Source organism: Excalfactoria chinensis, chromosome 6, assembly GCF_039878825.1.
Source record: "Excalfactoria chinensis isolate bCotChi1 chromosome 6, bCotChi1.hap2, whole genome shotgun sequence".
Classification (NCBI taxonomy): Eukaryota; Metazoa; Chordata; class Aves; order Galliformes; family Phasianidae; genus Excalfactoria; species Excalfactoria chinensis.
The window spans coordinates 34,295,700-34,314,892 of record NC_092830.1 but is presented as its reverse complement, the minus strand read 5'-3'; the positions used below and the strand labels follow the sequence as shown (position 1 = coordinate 34,314,892).

The 19,193-nt window shown below is 39.8% G+C and overlaps 1 long non-coding RNA gene across 1 annotated transcript in view; it reads right to left on the bottom strand.

The window, feature by feature from the left end:
- Positions 1–3,152: 3,152 nt before the first annotated feature.
- LOC140254182 (uncharacterized) overlaps positions 3,153–19,193 on the bottom strand; it is a 25,074-nt gene continuing 9,033 nt past the window's right edge. Inside the window, exons 2-3 of the long non-coding RNA XR_011904084.1 lie at positions 9,246–9,314; positions 3,153–4,886 (exon numbers count right to left, since the gene is read on the bottom strand). This is a non-coding gene — a long non-coding RNA (uncharacterized lncRNA). The remainder of the gene's footprint in view (positions 4,887–9,245; positions 9,315–19,193) is intronic.

The following is a 19,193-nucleotide window of genomic DNA, read 5'->3' as shown; positions in this document are numbered from 1 at the left end:
TTCTGCTAATTTTTTTGGTCACAATTAGCAGCCCCAGCTGTTGTTTGAGTAGATGTTTGAAAGTGATTTAAGTAAACTGACTGTAGTACATAGGTTTTGACACCGGCCAAAAGAAATATTGACTGTATTGACTTCTCTTTCATGTATTTCCAACCTACAGCATAGGTATTTCCCTGTGTCTACATAGATTTTAGGTATATAGACATATAGCAATCAAAAGCACTTCTTAATTTATGGACAAGCATTAGAACTTGTTCTATGAAGATATATGTATATATCTCTAAAAGGAACATGGAAAGAACTATTTTCCTCTAACTTCACCTTAGTTTTCTAAGGATCTAATGCCCTGATTTAATTTGATGCAATTACAATAAAAGCTGCAATCTAAGGCAAGCAAATGAATTTTGTGTCAAGAGTGAAATACAATCTGTTAAAATTGGTTTGAAAATACAATTTTAGGTCTAGTACAGCAAGTCCTGACATTTCAGATTAATCTGTCCTATAACAAAATTAATGACACTCAAAGTTGTTTAAGAATGGCTGTTAACTATTCTTACCCTATTCATCACCAGCTCTATCAGTCTAATCCAAGGAGTCACCAGGCTATTAAGTACAGTATATCAGCTCAGTTTAAGGACATTCAGATTGTGATTGTTTGAGGGATCACATTCCTAGTAATAGAAATATGAGGAATGATGGTAAATAATGAGGGAAATCCCTCTGGAAGTTTGTCGATGTGGTGCCTGTGCATTTCTGTCACCATTACTCTGCTAAAAAAATGTTAAAAATCATGGGTCATTTCTGATAGGCAGGTGGTGTGGGCAGCTATCTAAGCTTTTAGGGCTTCACGTGGTACAGGATATCTCATGAGAGAGCCTTTGTCCAGAAAATTTGAAGATCCTTTCTCCAGCCGTGTAAAACCCATACAAGCACCATGCCAAAGGCAGGAAAAGTGAGATTTCTGCCACTGTCCCACCCTTGGTCCAGGTTGGAACCTGGAAGGAGACTTCAACCTGACGGCAGGGCCAGGTGCTTGTCCACTACACTTTGCTTTGCACCTTTTCTTACTCTCAGACACACCGCATTTGATGGTAATTCGGGTCCATTTCCAGAAAAGGGGCCATAGGAAGCTTTTCAAGCAGTTACAGCAGTGCTCTGTGTGCTTATCTGCTGAACTGAAACTGAGGAGCCGGAATAAATCTTGTTCTCTGCTTTCCATTCTTGTTTTTTTCTTAACTAAGAATGAAAATAATGAAATATTCCACTTTTATGTAAAGTGAGCTTACTTGAGCCATGATGATTTTGGGGTACTTTTATTATAGGCTGCTCGGGGAGTTCAAAAGCATCTGGACAACACACTCAGCCATATGGACTGATTTTTGGGTGGCACTGAGATGTTCTATCAATATTACAGTTCTCCTTGTTCTCAGAACCAGCACCATGAGACATGCCTTTCATTCACGATGAAAATGGCGCTTACCATTTCATTTAGCTTTGTCTCTCTTTTGGTCCAAACTACTTCAATTTGCACAAACTATGGACCCCATTCTTTGCTCCTGCTGTTGTGAAGCTGGGCTAACTTCACCGAGGTGACTGGAACTGACAAACAGAATGCTGGGCACGCATCTCTGGCTGTGCACTTTGTGCTCTCTCTGACACCATCTCCTTCCCCTCCCCACAGAGAGGACCAAATTTCTCACCCAAAACTTTCATAGCTCACATGGATAAGTTGATTCTTCCTTACTTTTGACACTGAAGGTGATATCCAGTCCTCCGGGATAAAGTGCTACATTTGCTCACATAATAGCCATACTTTTTGCCCAAATGTTGCCATTAAAAACTCAGGTCTGGCCATTAGGCTCTCCCTGGAGTAAGGACGAAGAAAATTCAGGACTAAACCTAAGCTGTAATTACCTAACTGAATGTTCATCCACTCACACATTTTTCATCCACTTTGAAATTGCATTCCCCTATACGTTTCCTGTATTCTAATGCCTCTCCAGCAGCTTTTAGCTTGAATCACCGGAGTAATCGCTGTCCTTCGTCGCAGTCCAGGAAGACTAAATGCAGAGATAACACCCCACACCGAAGGGATCTGAATCACATCACCACAAAAAGCCTGACAGCTGGGTTTATCACATTGGCATGTGGAAAAGAAAAATTGCTTTTGATGCTTCTCTCTCCCCCTGTTATTGTTATTTATTTATTTCTTTATTTTTTAAGAGACGAGGCTAGAACTGCTGCGCAGAGATTTTTCTTCTAAAAACGAGAGGGATGAAATGAAGAAATGCCACCTTGTTACCTGTCTGGGTGTTCCACACAGAACTAAATGTGAGCTTTCTTAGGGCAAGGGTGAGTTTTGATGCAATGAGGCAAAACATGTAGAAATGATGATGCTTCTCTTCTAAGTGAAAAGTGTAACTGTCCTTAAAAAGACCGTGGACCAGGCAGTTCAGAGCACATGGGAATGCAGCATCTGGGTTTTGGTGTGGTTTTTATGCTTCCATTTTAATAAATACGACATATAGCACTGCAACTCTAGGCACAGGAGAAGCAAAATAAGCAATAGTTTTGTGCTCAACACAGATTTCACTGAAAAGCAGGTGGGAGCTAGGAACTGCTGCTTCCTTGATGTTCCTGCTACAGTTTAAGCTAGGAGACACCTCTAAAGCTAAGCAGCTTGTACAAACATGAAACAACCAGTAACAAATGAATATTTGTTTCTGCTTAGATAGTCTGTCTATCAACAGTTTTAAGGTGGCAATTTAAAGGGTAGAAAATAAATAAAGTCCATTTATTAGCAGCTGAATTTTTCATGAATATATTGGTATTAAATATTAACCATATATCAGTTTCTAAAAGAGGGTGAAAATTGGTTTGTGAAAAAAATTGGTTTTAGTTAGACATATTCCTAAGTCACAGAGCCTTCAACATTTTATATTACTGCTTTAAAGTGCTAAGATGCAAGGAGATAAATTCACCTGTGAGGCACACGTGCATCATAGGAAAGGGTAAGCTCTACTCGCTTATTAGCAGAGTAAAATCCCATTTTCTGTTAGTGAGACCTGTGTCAAACAAAAAAGACATTTTGTAGTCATGTTTATTTTATATTTCACTTTATTATGATAAAAAGAACATGATTCAGAGCCAAGTTGTTGAGGAAGACGTGAATTCAATTACCTGGGACTATAGCTACAGATATAGTAATACCCGTCTGCCTGAGAGGTTGCTCCAAAGAACTTGGAAAATGGGTAAGATGTTGGAGTTTGGAAAAGACCATGTGAAACTTTGGAAACTATGAAAGCTGAAGTGGATAAAGTGTAATTCTGTCCATGGGAACTTCTGAATGTGGACTGTGAGAAACTGCTGGTGTTGTCAAGAAAATCATAGCGTTCAGCTGCAGATCTAGGTAGCGATGCTCTGCTTCTTGAATGGAGATGTGACTGATGGGTACTCAAGGGGAGAAAGAAGCTTCACCTGAAGATAGTGAGAATGAAGATCTCAGTTTGGAGGGAGTGTTGGTTGGTGCCTCTGGGTCATTGAAGGAATAAAAGGCCACTTGTAGTGTGAGCAGCCATTTCAGCTACCAATAATACAAGTCACAGGAAAAAAAACAATTTCTAATTGAGGACATAGGTAATCTTGAAGTAATTCTTATTGCTTTTCCCAACCATGAGATGTATGCAGAGTGAATGATGCTGCTGACAGCAAGTAAAGCTCAGCATCAAGGCTGGACAACCTCCACAGAAATTTCTCAAACTTCTCAAACTGCTGCTATGCTGTAAACGTGGCACTGAGTTATGGAAAGGGCAATGCAAGATAATAGAGTCCAGTGTTACTTTCCGCATAACGTTACAATCCAAATTGGAATGATCACAAAGCCCCGGTGACAGCCCTCTGTGCAGGTCAAACCACCACGAGGTCAGTTCTCATGGCAAAAGGAGCTCTCCCCTCCTCTGCTGAAACGTGAATAATGGACCAACTGTCCTACTTTCTCCTGCAAAGTTCCCATCAAGATTTTTCATTAGGTGATGCACGAACCTTGTGGGCTGTAAATTAAGCATGAGAACAGCTTGGCTGGCAGTGTGCAGTGATCTTGGGGCAGCCGGGGCCAGGTCTGTGCCCTCAAATGAAGCCAGGTGTAATTTCTCTGCTGTCAGGACTCATCTCTCTTTGTTTTCCTCCCCATGTATATTGCACCTTGCCTGTCCTTTTACAATCCTCAGCCGCTGCCCAATTTGCATGTTTAGCTTTCAAATAGGGCTGCTGGCTTCAGCTGTGAGAACTCCCTTCTCTTTAATGTTGCTGCAGTAGCTTCCACGAGGCAAGTACATTCCCCAAAGAAGAAGAGCAGAAGCAGTTTGCTGGATCAGAACATCACAACAGGATGAGCCTCATTATTTGGAAACAAATGACATCTGGAGCTGTGACAGTAACGCTGGAGGGGCTACAAGCAACTATCTCTGTGGCTGTACAGCAGGAGTTGTAACATCCAGGAGCTCATTCAGCCAACCCTATTTCAGGTAGAAGACCTCAGACTTAATTCGTCATCCATTATCCCAGCCTCCCACAGGTCCAACTGCACCCAGACAGGTGTTTCAATGCCAGGGAGAACAGTCTGCAAGAACAGCCAGCCGACTCTCCAGCACTCAGAAATGCTTTTGTGTGATGACATTGCAATACCATTTTGCTGTATAGTTAATCTAAAATGTAGGCTTGCTAACCATCTTGTCCTTAAACGGCCATGGGGGTGATCCAATTGCTGAAGCAGTATCAGAAGAAATAGGAGTTGAACAGAAAGCTCACAGAAATTTAGTATTAGAAACATGGGAAAACCAGCTGCACAATCACCTTGGTGACAGGGTTCCACTCAAGTTAAACTGGATCTGCATTTGAAAACACAAAGTCAAATAAAAACACAATATAAAATCTTGAAAGGAATTCAGGGAGTCGCAGTCGCAATGCCTGAGCCTAGATTTTTAAAATGCATGTATTGATGTAAGCCATATGGAAATGGCACTGAGCTATTGCTAACACAGAAGAACAATACATTTTAAGTCAAGCCTAAAATAGACTCATTTTAACGGTATTCTTATTCTAATATCAGGTTTCACAATGAATTAATTTGATGTGTCATTTTTCTCGCTCCACAGAAACGTTCTGTTCCTTGGAGAAGAAACAAAGGTCTTTGCTTTTCCAACTTCTATGTGTCAAAAATATTGAAACTTCATAAAACATCTTGTTCTCTCTGTTTTGCAGGATTCTGATTTGGTCACTGACTGAACTCTTATGCTCCAATTAATTAAATGGCCATCTCATAAATTTAAAATATATATATCCCATGTCCTTAAATCTCTGAATCCCAGCTGGGAACCTGAAAGGCGTGAAATACACAGTAATCATCTCGCATCAACAGAAACTGATCTTAAAGCTGTAATTACATGATAAATGCCTTTATGACACATGCCCACTATTTGGTCATGCCCTAGAGACAAATGCTAAGAGCCAAGAGAACAGGGAAGGGGGGAGGAAATGTAGCTGATATCCAATCCCTTCAGCTTGTTTGCAATTTCATTGGCTTTCTTTCAATGACCTGAGACTTCCAAGAGCATGATAGATATTTCCTAAATATTTTACATTCAGGTAATTACAGTAGTATATGGATTTGCTAGTCAGTTTAGAGGAGACCAATTAATTGCTGCAAATCACAGTATAAGGGATGATCCTGCAGCAGGAGAAGGGTCACATCTTAATAAAAAGGAAGAGCTGGATACATATGGCTAAACTGTGCCTCATTCATGTCCACTGAAACTGGTCACCTCTATAATATTTGCTTAGGCAAACCCCTCCATATGTTGGGTGTTCTTAGGTCTTCAATGTCAGGAGCTCACTGCTCATCAAGTAATAGAGGATAAAAAATTTGCATCATTCTTTATATCAGTACACCATTCCTTATCAATCATTATGATTCATCCAGCATTTCTGTGGCACATGACTCACCTTCGTTGGGGTTTTTTGTTTGTCTGTTATTAACTGAACTGCTGTGGGCTTGTTCTGTTCCAAGACAAAAAGATGACATCCCTTCAAAAACACCAACCAAGGGAGGGCTGGGGCCATATTTTCAGCATCTCTCTTGTCCCAAAATGAATACATCATGCAAGGAGAGTGATCACAGAGATATGTCAGGGTATTGGAAAGGAGTCCTGGGGAGATACAGCTAGAGAGGCTCTAGCGTGGGCTGGAAGGTGGCAACAGAAGGGGACAGGAAAGCTGCTCTAGCACAGAATGTAGCCAAATCCTCTGAGGAATGTAAAGAGCAGACACATACCAGAAGTAAAGGTAACAGGAGGTGAAATACACTTGGCTTGCAAAGAAAGTTGCAAGTCTTCAATATTTGGGCCTACTGAAACTTGCTAGGACAGACAAGATGTTATTGTCTGCTTGGGAAACAGATGGACAGTACATCCAGAGAGGCTTCTCTTATTTCTAGTGTCTCTGATGAAGGCAAAGTAAAGTAGGCCAGACACTTATTTAATCTTGGAAAGCCTTGAGTTGAGCGATAGCACAGTTCCTTTTGTTAAAAAATGCATTATCGTGTATAATATATATTGAGAAAATTGAAAGGAAGGCAGTTCCGCCAGTTAAAGTTTAAACATGCAGTCCTTAATGGTTCAGAAGCCCAAAATGCAGAGCTCCCTACACCTGTCAGTTTCATTCTTTCCAAACACTCATTCAACAAGGCTGGAATTAACACTGTTTTATCTATTGGCGAAGAAGCAGCATCAACAGATTGCAGAACTACTATTTAGGCAGCTAAAGTCATCAAGGTTTGCAAAGTCCTTTCAAGTAAAAAAAAAGTGGAATGGAAATCTCTTCAGAAACACTTTCTGACATCTCACAAACCCATGGGGAATGCATTTCATTTCCCTGTTGAATCATAATCATACAGTCACATTTTCAAGTTTAAATGCAACACAGTAGTGGTAACTTCTCAGTAAAATGATCATACTGGAGTGTCATCATGGTACTTGGATGGTTCTCTCCTTCTATTAATCATTACATCACAGGTAGATGCTGATTCTGAATGGAAAACAGCAAAATGGAGATTTTTGCCTTCTTTAGCATACCAGTAAAGCTAATTGAACTGCCATACAAAACTATCCTGAGCTAGCTGCACCAATTCATATCCATCCTGTACTTTCATGGCTTCATTTCACTCGTTGTCAAATATGCCTTCAAAATTGTTTTTGAAGCAGTTACTTTTTTTAAAACTGTCAGATCTTACTTACTGCCAGTAATCAATGAAGCTTCTCAAGGTTAATGACAAGGATAGCTTCCACATTTTGATGAACACGTGGCTTCTCCTATTGACTGCAAAGGCAATCTATCCGAAGACTGAAGCTGCCATTCAGAAAGAAATACTAAAGACTTGGGTTAATCTTTAATCAACACAGAGACAATTATTTTGTATATGAAATGCTATTCCATATAAAATTTCATCAAGAGCTCCTGATGACTGTACAACTTCAATCCCAGAAATAAAATGGTGTGCAAGATATCCTGGCACAAACATCTTATTTTCCAGTATCCCCTTCAGAGGCACCAAATGTAGGGACCAGAGCTCTGCTACAGACCAGCGCTGCCCGTACTATTCTGGTGGGGCCAACCTTGTCTCTGCTGGGAACATCCCAGTGCAAAATGGGCTTGGATGAATCTGTTGTCAGTCCAAGCCTTTCAAAAAATTAACGGGTGACCTCAAGTTTCCCAGACTTGAGCAAATTCTAACAATTTATTCAGCAAAAAGCAGCTGCGGTGGTGGGATTCTTTTAATTTCTAAAAGGAATCTCGTTACACTGAATAATTACTAAAGGTTTTGTGAGCACCAAAGCAGGGAGAGATAGACATGTATCTCTACGTGGGAGTAGAGATAACTCCCAAGTGTTTCAAGTAATCAGACAACATGGACTGAGGGAGGTGTTTTGTTTATGAGACTATGCTCAAGGTTAAAATAAGTGACAAATAGCTTCAGAGAAAAAGAGCTGGAATTCACAAAAGAAGCCAAGCATGACGATGATATCTATAATACAGTTATAAAAATACATTGGTGCAATAAAATGTAAATTTGAGGTATACAACAGACCAAACGTCTGTACCATTTTTCTCTGCTTGGTATTCTTCCTGGAAAGGCGAGGATGCAGAGTGGAATCAGTATTTATACAACCTCAATCTCAAAGAGCTTTCCTAATATTAAATGCATAAATGAGCTTTTATTTTCACCAACGGTCTCTGGAAATGCTTCAGTTTTAATGCAAATGAGTCCCAAAGAGACAAAGAGAAAATAAATATTTGTTTTCCATTCAGTGATCTGTTAGGTTTTATCTACTGTGACCCTTCCCTAGCTTTACTATCAGATATCCATGCAAACAGGGTCATTAGAAGAGCTCAGCTTTCTTTGAAATTAAATATAGATTTGCCTGAAAATTTCCTTATCTCTTTACATTTACATTTCTAACAATGCCCATCCATTATTGCGAGGCTCAGTAGTAAAATTTAAAAAGGTCATTAATAAACGCTTGTTCACAAATAAAGGATTTTAGTGACTTGTTTTGCAAAGAGAACCTTGCTTGTTTAGTATACAACATAATTGCTTCCTTTGGCCATCTGCTAAGCGTAGAAAAACCTTGAGTTAACAGAGGTATATTTTGATTTACAAAGTGCGGCAAACATTAAAAGAGAGTATCCACGTCTCATAAATACTATCCGTGCCATCCTCAGAGGTGAATATGCAGTATATGTTCACGTGCATTTTACCCACAGTACTCAAAGGACTGAAACACATGTCTACTTTCTATGGCCTGTCGCCTCCACATGTGTATGTGCCCATAGATCTCTACAGCCTTCCCAGGTCTTTCCTCTTTGCCCTCCACCTGCTGCACAATACAGATAGAATTCTAACTCTGGCTTCTATCGATTATTTTCAAGATAGATGTCTGGGGTGTACTGAGAATTGGAGTGTCAACCAAAGAGCCAATTGTTGCCTTCAATTAGAATCATAGGATCATAGAGTCATCCGGGTTGGAAAAGACCACTAGAATCATCCAATCCAAACGTCAAATCCTGCAAACACATCTGTATTTCTGAGCAATTGTGTATGTCTAAATGCAGAAGTGTTCAAGACCAGATATGACCCCAATCATACAGCTTCTGAATGGGAATGTACACGTGAATGTGAGCTAGAGGAGTACCTGTGACTGCTGAAGAAGAGTAGGAAGGTGATGAGGACCTTTCCAGAAACGCTGCAGTGAATCAAGCACCTAAAATGCAAAATTAGGGTTAAAAGAAAAGTAAATAAGTATTTTTTTTCTTTTTCTTTTTTTTCTTTTCAGAAATAGTCTAATGCTGACTACAGTGTAGCTGAGTAACAGCAAATATTTTTCTGTAGGGCATTTTAATAGCCCATGGGATATTACTGAATAACCAGTGCAAGCGATTTCAGAGAGTTTTAACTATCTAGAAAGATAGAAATAATCCCTGCAGTTACAAGAATGAACTCCAAGATCAGCTAAAATGACCTGACAACGTGTGTTGTAAACATTCAGGATCCAATTTTATATTTAACTAGATTGTAAACTAATGAACCAACACCCTTAAAAACTCCCATATATTTTTCGTAGTCTCAAGGAAAATACACTATAAGTGCAAAGATGGCTCACTGCACCTTCTTCCCTATGAAACACGATGCTCTCATGTGAAGTGAGAAGTCACCAGAGATTTTTCTATGCATGCAGCTCTGTGATGCTGGAGGTGCATTGAAAAGCACCCACCTTTCTGCCCTTCAGAGCAATTTTCCTTCAGGGCCCCAAGAGCATTAAATGAAAGATTGTCATGCTTTGGATGGCCCACAGAAGTGACAGAATGTTTTCAAATCTCTGCCAACTGGCAAAAGTATCCCTTCTGAGGAAAGCACTTACAAAAGGGCTGCAGACTATTCTGGGATTTGACCTTTCGGTGCAAGGAGAAATTGGGCTCGCTGCAGCAAAGGCCAGCAGGATCCTTTTTTGTCAAGCTGCCTGCGTGCCAGTCACCTTGCAGGATGAAGTCTTCCCCAAGGAAAGCATCCATCGGATTTTATGTCTACCTCCTGAAATCACAAGGAAGCAGAACCTCCTCCTGACCCCCTGGAAGCCAACGAGAGAACTCCTTGACTTGACTGGGAACGCGTTCAAGTAATGATTCAGGTGGGTTTGGTGGAGATTTGCAATTCAAAGGCTGCCATTAGAAAAGTAGCATTTGAAACTGTGTTGCTGTGTTGTGCCTCATGTAGATCAGTATCAAATTAAATTTCCCTATTGTACCTCTTATGTTGTTAACACAATGCGGGGAGTGTTGTTTGCCTCATCTCCATCCTCCTAACTGCAACATCCTTTTCAGTTTAAACTATACAGAAGTGAATAATTATTGAGGCCTTCTGTTTACCATCCTTAGAAGATTTAATTTATCCCAATAAACACTGTGAAGCAGACCTTTTGCATTTGCAGTGACATATAATTTACTTGGAACAAATGCTCTGGGTTCAGTATAAAGACCATTCATCAGGCAAATCTGAATCAGAGGCAGCTTAGAAAAAGAATCCTTTGTGTAATTGTTTTCCATCACAAACAACATGTGGGAGAGAGATTTAGGCAATATTTTCAAACATTGTAAGCTACATAATTATTGTCCTCTGCAAACCTGGTGATAGTTTTTACAATCACAATTGCACTTTATCTGTCTAATCACCTATTCAGTGTGACCAATTACAGACTTGGCATTGATGAGGAGGCGTTTAATAATATTAAATACAAAACCCTAGATTTGAATAATGTTGAGTTTATGACACAAACTAACAAAAGCCAGGAAATTCAAAGGCAAGGTTTGCGCTCCATCCTTAATTCATGGCATTCTGCCTGAGCGTAAGAGCACATATGAGCACTGCAGAGACCTCCGCTACACAAAGATCATTGCAGAGCTGAGTTACAAAGGAATAATAAAGTCCTGAGATTAATTTTTAATGCTGAGGTCTTTTGCAGATTTAGTGTGTAACCGCAACAATATTCTTGGTATGCTCTACATTCACATCATTTTACCATACAAACACCTGGGGAAATTGAGTTAGACTGCACTGTTTTCTATGTCCGTTTAATACCGCTGTCCTGGCACAAAAGAAGCAGTCAATAAAAACTGGGAATCCCCTCTCTTTTTCCTCTGGTTGCTTCCATTGGTGCAGGCATCTCTCTGCAGCAGTGAAGTGAGCACAGCTGTCAAAGAAAAGAATGAAATTGGTGCACAGAAAGTCCCTCTTCCCAGCATCAATTAGAGGAATTTTGAGGCTGCTCTAAATTTAACCAAACTGGAATTAATTTCTGGGCACCCTGAGCAAAGAGTGATGGGAAGCGAGGGCAGAGCAGCATCTCCTCCCTGTCCTCCTGTACAGATTTCACCCAGTTTGGCTACTCCTTGGAAACGGCTCACAACATTATTCCAATATTTCAAGCATCACTGTTGAATACACAGCAGAGGAATGCAGAAAAGATATTTTCATCTTCATCTTCCCTCAGTACAAGCACATTGCATTCATAACAGCGCTGTCTGCACAGACTGCTTTGTTCTAAGTTTTCAGTTTCATTCAAAGAAGTGCAGAGGCATCTCAGCAGTTTCAAGGAATCAACTAAATAAGCTACTGTGATTCTGTTCCAAACTTAGATACCATATATTTGTTATGCTGTAGCTTGGAGTGGCAGCTTCAGCACCACTGGGACCTCTCTCATAATTAAGTATATCACAATATTTTGAAAACTGGATTTTGCATTGACAAAATGCAATGGCTTCCAAACAGCTGTTATGGTCTATCGTGTAAATCCTTCTTAGTTTGTGGGTTATTGACCCAACGGACTCTAATGGGAGTTCTTCGGAGATGTTCAATCTATTGTATCTGCCCAGCTGCATCTGATGCGCCTCTTATTTGCTCTTTGAAGCTTTAGGGGCTATTATGTGGGTCCAGCTGCTGACAGTACAATATAAAATTTCTTATAATCCATCAGATACATAAATACTAAATTTCTCTTCTGTATTTAAGTGTGTGTTTTTGTGGCTTTTCCCTCCAGCCCCCGTCATTACTGTTTTATCATCTACTTTGGCAGAAAAGGTGGAAAGAAAGGCAGAAGCTATTACTGAGATTTAACTAAGCCTACAGCTTGGGAAGCATGAAACAGGAGGAGCCCTCCATAGGGACAAAGGTGAACAAAACCACAAGGCTGCTTGTCATCTGTTTCTAGCTTCATGTCCAAGATCAGCACCAAAAGCCAGTCTCTAGTACTGTCAGATAGCACTACAGAAGTGGATTGGCTATTCTAGAACTGGAGATGAATACGTTACAAAGAGGAACTGGGGTGACCCCCATCTGCTCCCCAGCACAGGAGCTTGGGGTACCATATTCCAGAGACTGCACTGCAGGAGCTGACCCATCCCCTTCCTGATTCCATTCTGGGTTCATGATGAGAAGTAATCATCATTTTCGTATGAAGAAAAGAAATCTAAAGATGTCTTTAAAAATAATTATCTGGAATAAATCTTGTTAAAATAAAATACTTTTTCTTGAGGTTACCAATAGAGGCTTCTCACTGCTTGATATAGCCTACATTCTAGATATTGGGTTGGAATGTCATGAATACACATATTTTGATATGGTTGCTATCTCTGCCAGTTATGCTAAAGGAGGCTTTATTTTCTTCTGAATATTACAATCATTTTAAAGACAGACCAAAAAAAAAAAAAGGAAAAAAAAAAAACCTAGAGAAATCACAGACGACTTCTCATTCATGAGGCATGATTTACAGTGGCTGTAATTCTTGACCTACAATTTCTGCAGACATTTTAGGGCCATCAAACAACAGAAAAAGCAGCACCGCACTTCTAAGGAAGAATTTGCCTTGCTCATTAAAAAAAAAACAACAACCCACACAAATCACCCTATTGCATAAGAAATCCAATTAAATTAACAAATATAATCTGTCTTAAAAAATACATTCAAACATTTAATTTGCATAGAAACAGGCAGCGCTATTCATTTTGATAGAAGAAAATCAAAAGTCATAGCTAGCAGCCACTCTTCTAAACCAGATTTTGAGCACAACCCCCCAGGGCTGTTTCTACCAATTTTCCAATAAATCATGTAATGACTTTTAGAAAAGACAGATATTTAATTCTTGAATTAGAACTATAGGACCATAACCAAAGACTGACAACCCTCTTTTTCTGCCATACTCCCATACAAACCCTTTCAGCCGATTGGCTGTGAAATAATGCAGTAATTAGGCAATTAGATATTTGGGAGAATGTAGAATGAAGCACCGAATGCTGACCTTTATTACGTAGATCAAAGAACATTAGAAGAATGACCAAATATATCTTGTTTACAAGCTCTCACTCATTTTTTTCAGCATTTCAAAATTAAGACCTCCAAAGCTATGCATAAATTTGCAGTTGGCATCAGATACGTAGGAGATAAGCCACCTTCTTTGTGCATAGAAAGTGCCATCTCCTTAATTACTAGGGCGTTTATTTCCTTAAATATATTTATTTATACCTGTAGCAGTTATTGAGTAGCAACAAGATAAAAATTATAAGCTCCTGGTTCCTAAGTATCTTCACCATTACTGTTAACCATAATCAACACTCGGAAGAGTGAGGAAAAATGAAAGCAAATCATAAACTAAATCAACCCACTCCAGAAATTCCCTCTTCACTGAGTCCTTGGTCATCAGTAGAAGGAGAATGTCCAGAGATGGAAATATTTGAAAGTGCTTTAATTTTTATTTCTCTTTCTGGTGAAAAATAACAACTTTCAGTCATGTCAGAGTTTGTACGTTTTTCCATTTGTTGATTAGAAGTTTCAGACTGTTCTCTTAGTGGTGCTTTATTTGTCATGAGGGACAAAGAGTTGGATAGAAGGTGCAAGAACTTGCCCTTTAGAGGCAGCTCCTTTGGACCAAATCTAAATTCAGAGTAACTCCTCAGTCTGTAAAAGTTACAGCATAAAATGTTTATAGCTTGCACAGCTGGAATCCACGAACATGGAAGTTCCCTCTGAGCAAGATGCATAGCAAGACACAAGGTCTCTTTAAAGCATAATTTGTGAGTGAACATAATTCTCTAATTTAAGTTGCATATTGCTTCTTTGGGGTTTTAAAAGAATATTCTGGCTCTAAAAGCAAGAAATGTGATTATTTATGTGTGCACCTTGGAAGCCAATGAGAAAGACTATAGACGTAGAAGATGTGCTCAAAGTATAAGTCTTTTAAGTAAATATTCCAGCAGCAGAAATACCTCATAGGCCATTCTGCCTCCTTCCCTCACCCCCATATAAAAATAGAGTTCTATTTGCAATTACAGGAACATCTTACTCGAAGCTAGTGCTGCAGGAGCCCCAACAGTGCCGCATTGGAAAATTAAAAGCCCTGTGCGGAGGTGAATTTTTCACAGGCTTATTTTGGCTAAAGATTGTCTTGGATGCAACATAAAAATATTCAAATGGAATTAGATCAAATTTGAATACATGCTGTTGTTTTGGGTTTTTTTTTATGCTGAACAAGCAGTTGAGAACAGTCGGTGGTGATCATTTGGCCAATTACAGTTTGAGAGTTACATCAGCAGAAGTCACATTCTATAGATCGTCCACCAAGGCTTTTAAAATGGGTATACTTTAAAGTCTGAACATCTAAGAAAATACATATATGTCTTTTACATGTATATGAATACTCATATAACGTTTATATAATATAGTCATGTATTGTAAATCTCTCAACTCAAAATAGACCTTCTGAAGTCCCCACATTGACCCAAAATACTAATGGAAAGAGGAACTTCTGATTTCACTGGGATTTGATTCAGGTTCTTTAACACTGTTAGAACAAGGAAAAAATGAAGTAACAAGTCTGTTGAAACTTGAACTAAAGTCATTTTGTTGTTTTCATGCATGCTGGTGAATTCCATCCCCTCTCTCCTGTGTATGTAGCCCACCTAGAGGTCCAAGAACTTCTGTGCACCCTTTTGCTCTCACACCACATTCTTTTTTAATGTCTATGCCTCCTGATAAGTCACTGAAAAACAGTATATTGAGCAGATTGATCTGCTTGTTCACTTAGATTCATACTACAGGACAAAACAAGTCCAAGTTGTACATGAAAAAAAAGCTCACTTGCAAAAGTTGGCTATTGCACCTGTGTATTGATCCCAGAGATCGGAGCTACCTAACCTCAGTAGCACATTTCATGACAGTGACTTTTCAGGACAGTTCTTGCTTGTCCTGCCATTTCCCCCACTGGCCCCAGTCACTGCACACTGCTACCAGTCAGGTCAGAAATACCACTTTTCCCTTTCCTTGGTCTGTAGGCAGAGGCAGAAGGGATATCCGCAAGCAAGCTCTAAGGAGTGAAGTTTTCTCATTGCTTTAGTTGGTAGAATCAAGATGTAGATTTGCACCCCAATACGTAGATAGTACAAAACTAAGAATCTGCATAAAGAAGTTAAAACCATATATCCCTGTATCAGCTGTAGACAAAGGTTGTGCTTGTTACCAACATATCCTTTACATTCATTTGTAATTAGTATCAGGAACACAACGTAGTGAAGTAAATCAAGTGAACAAGCCAAGAGAAGGCATGCCTGGTTTAAACTCAACCTGCCATAAAAGCTCTTTTCCAGCACAGTACAAACAGCAAAATTATTGATTAACTTGTATTACTCCACAAGAAGAACAAATTATTGCTGATTAAAGCCATGCAGGTGATAAAAGAACTTAACCAACAAAAGCTGCCAGCTTTAGGTTGGGAAACAGCTGTGTCCCTAATTATGCAGCCTGATTTATACTCTATTAAATCAGTATATAAGTAACCCATTTCTCTGAAAGCATTTAAACCTCTTATATTCCACCAAACACAGCGATTTTATTTGAAATAAATGTATCCAGCTCTTTTGGGAACATATGGTATATTTCTCTCTTATTAATAATTCAGTTCAAATGAGCAAAAATTAGTTGGTGCAGTTACAGCTGATTTTGTCCTGAAAAGATCTGCATTAATTTTAGACGTTTTGTAAATTGGGCTATTAAATAAAAGCATTATATGTGAATTACCCTTTAAATTTTAAGCAAGTTGGTGGTTTAATGATATTTTCTCGTCAGATTCATTTTCAATCTCTAAAAAATTATAGTCATTATAGTAAGACAAATTTTTAAAACCCTCTACTTCCATCCAATTACATACTGTACTAATAAGTAAACTAGAAAAGTTTTGTGCTCCATTTCTCTATTTCATCTTTTCCATCAGACGGCAATTGCTCTCTTCACTTCTGCCTGCGCCAATGAAATCAGACACTGACCTCACTTCTCCTCACCTGGTCGCCCACCTCCAGCCTTAAGCTCCAACCTCTGTGCCTTATTCTTTGTATCCTTCTGCCCTTCTTCACATCACTCCTGCATGCGTGCATGTGGCTCTGGGCTGGCAGTGATGCGTGTCAGGGAATTAGGGGGACAGCAGGTACGGATTTTGTGTGAGAGAAATATCAGCCCATGCTACTGAATTAGCCTAACCTGGCTGTCAGCTCTTTGTAATGCGTTCCCTGCACAATGGAAGTGCGTAGCTCTTGTAGCACTGATAGGAGTTCTGCAAGTGAATCATGAGGATGCACCCTTGCCCTTTTAAGTCCTGATTCCATTGCAGTGACCAAAACATTTTTAAAATGCAAGTGCAAGGTGGAATATAATTCCATGTAAAGACATTCCTGATTTAGTATCTGCTTCATGGTAAATCTTTAACTTTTTGCAGAACTCAAACAGGCACTAACCCATGCACGTGGTAAAATTAATTCAGAAGCATGAAACTGGAGCAGGCATCTAGACAGCTATTTTTAGCACAGTGTTTTTCTTTTAAACTCTTGTGGTCTCTGACATGCTGCCACAAGTAGATTCATTGTTACGCAGTTTTATATTCATGTTTCACAGGCAAATCTAGAACAAGGAAGCTTAACTCTGATTTTACTAACAAACACAGACCTTTGAGCCAATGTCCTTTTCCAATACATTGCAGAGTATCAAAGAAGCAGTCTTTTCTTTCCTGCTGCCCTGGGTTTAGTTCTGTAGCTTGGCTTAGTTTACATATTGAGTGCCTAACTATTAGCAGTTATGTGTGCCAATTAACAAAGACAGCCTCTTAGACTTCTACATGTAGGATATCTCAGAATATTATCACATAAATCACTCTAATGTTAATAACTGCTTTGTTCACATAGATTCATCCATATCTGTACCTATTTTGTTATATTATCGACCATTTTAGAAAGCCATCCAGCTTACTTACAGAGTTAAATTCAAATAGTCTAAAGGTTAATGTGAAACACTGGCAAGACATTATGAGTACAGCAGTATATTTTAAAGGCTCTTGGCTGTTAGAATCACTAAGAATGAACACTCAGCTCAGTGTGAGTCCCCACTTCTGCACCAAGGAAGGTTACAGAAAAAAATCTCCTCTTCTGCACGATGAGGTTCTGCATGCCTTACCTCACTGATATCAGGGTTGCAAGATAAGATGGTGAATGGTATCAAATGGGGCTCTGGGCAAACTGATTTATTACCAGATCTGGAGGCTGGTGGCCCTATCTGTGGCAGGGGTTGGAACTTGATGACCTTTGGGGTCCTTTCCAACCCAAGCCATTCTATGATTCTGTGAAATATAACTCTCAAACTCTTTGTTTCTTGCGAATTCCTCATTTGACCACAAGTATTCCGGTGACAGTATCCCATAGCTTTCTTTTAAGCCCCATCATAGAATCATAGAATGGCCTGGGTTGAAAAGGACTTCAAAGATCTTCTAGTTTAAACCTCCCTGCCATGGGCAGGGTTGCCAACCACTAGATCAGGCTGCCCAGAGCCACCACATCCAGCCTGGCCTCAAATGCCTCCAGGAGTGGGGCATCCACAACCTCTATTCCTAGCTATGAGTTCATGGACTTGCAGATGACTTTGACTCAGCCCTTCCAGGTTCTGTGTCCCTCCAACACCCCAGCCTAGGTGTCCTTTCAACAACAGAAGACAGGTTTGGAAGGGGCTGCTCAGAAGCAAGTGTAGCTTTCAGAGGTAGTGAAGGAAGCTGAGAAGGAAAAAGCAGCAGCAGTAGGAAGTTTAGCCAGTCTGTAACAACACTGTTCCCAGGTAGTATCATGTCATAAGGCATGGCACCACCTTGGTCCCATCAAGCTCACGTTTTCTATGAATGTCAGAATGAGTTTAGTAAGGAGCAGGGGAGAGCATCACAACCAATGTTGGCACAGGAGGCCACGTGCTTCTGATATTTTAAAAGAGCACTGCCTCTCCATACCCCAAGCTGCCAGTGTGATGTTGCCTGATGGGATTCTTGATGGGCACCATGGTCCTGGGTTTCATCTGCTCTTCTGAAAGGCCGTGAGCCAGCCTTGAAAGGTGCTGGGGAGGATATGCTTTGGGCAGATATGAATGAAACTGTCCCTGGAAGTAAATCATGTAAAGCAACTTCCTTCCATTAGAAATAGAAGCAGCATCAATAGCCAATTAAGAGGCTGATTTTGATCTCCCATGTGGTTTATGCCACTGAACTATCAATAACTGGAAAACAGTGTTCATTATAGGATCTTTCTGCTGATCCAAACCTGTTTTCCCATGCAGTCCCTACTCCTTCCAGTGCACAGCAAAGGCGAGTGGATGGATAATGTCAGATTGCACTGTTTATTTAATACCCTCACAGCTCTCAGTCATCACTAATAGTTGTGCAGATCCCTGCCTCAACATCTTTGCTGCTTTTCTCACATGAATACAAACAGAACTTTTTGCTCCTTGACTTTTATCAGGATATTTATATGAGCACCTGCAATGTGTATATGTGAAAGAGAAGTGCATCCTCTTATCTCTCCCACACTTTACCCGTTGTCCTACTGCCACTGCTTCCCCTGATATCCCATGCCTCTACGGCCCACTCAGACAGAAATCCTCAGGTTAATAATGGCAAGTACTGATAAGATGAAAAAAGGCAATAAAGTGTGTTCAAAGGGGCACTCTTTGATCTCCCAGCAATATTCTACTTCCACTGATCTTGAGCGCTGTCAATACTTTAATGACACAAACAACC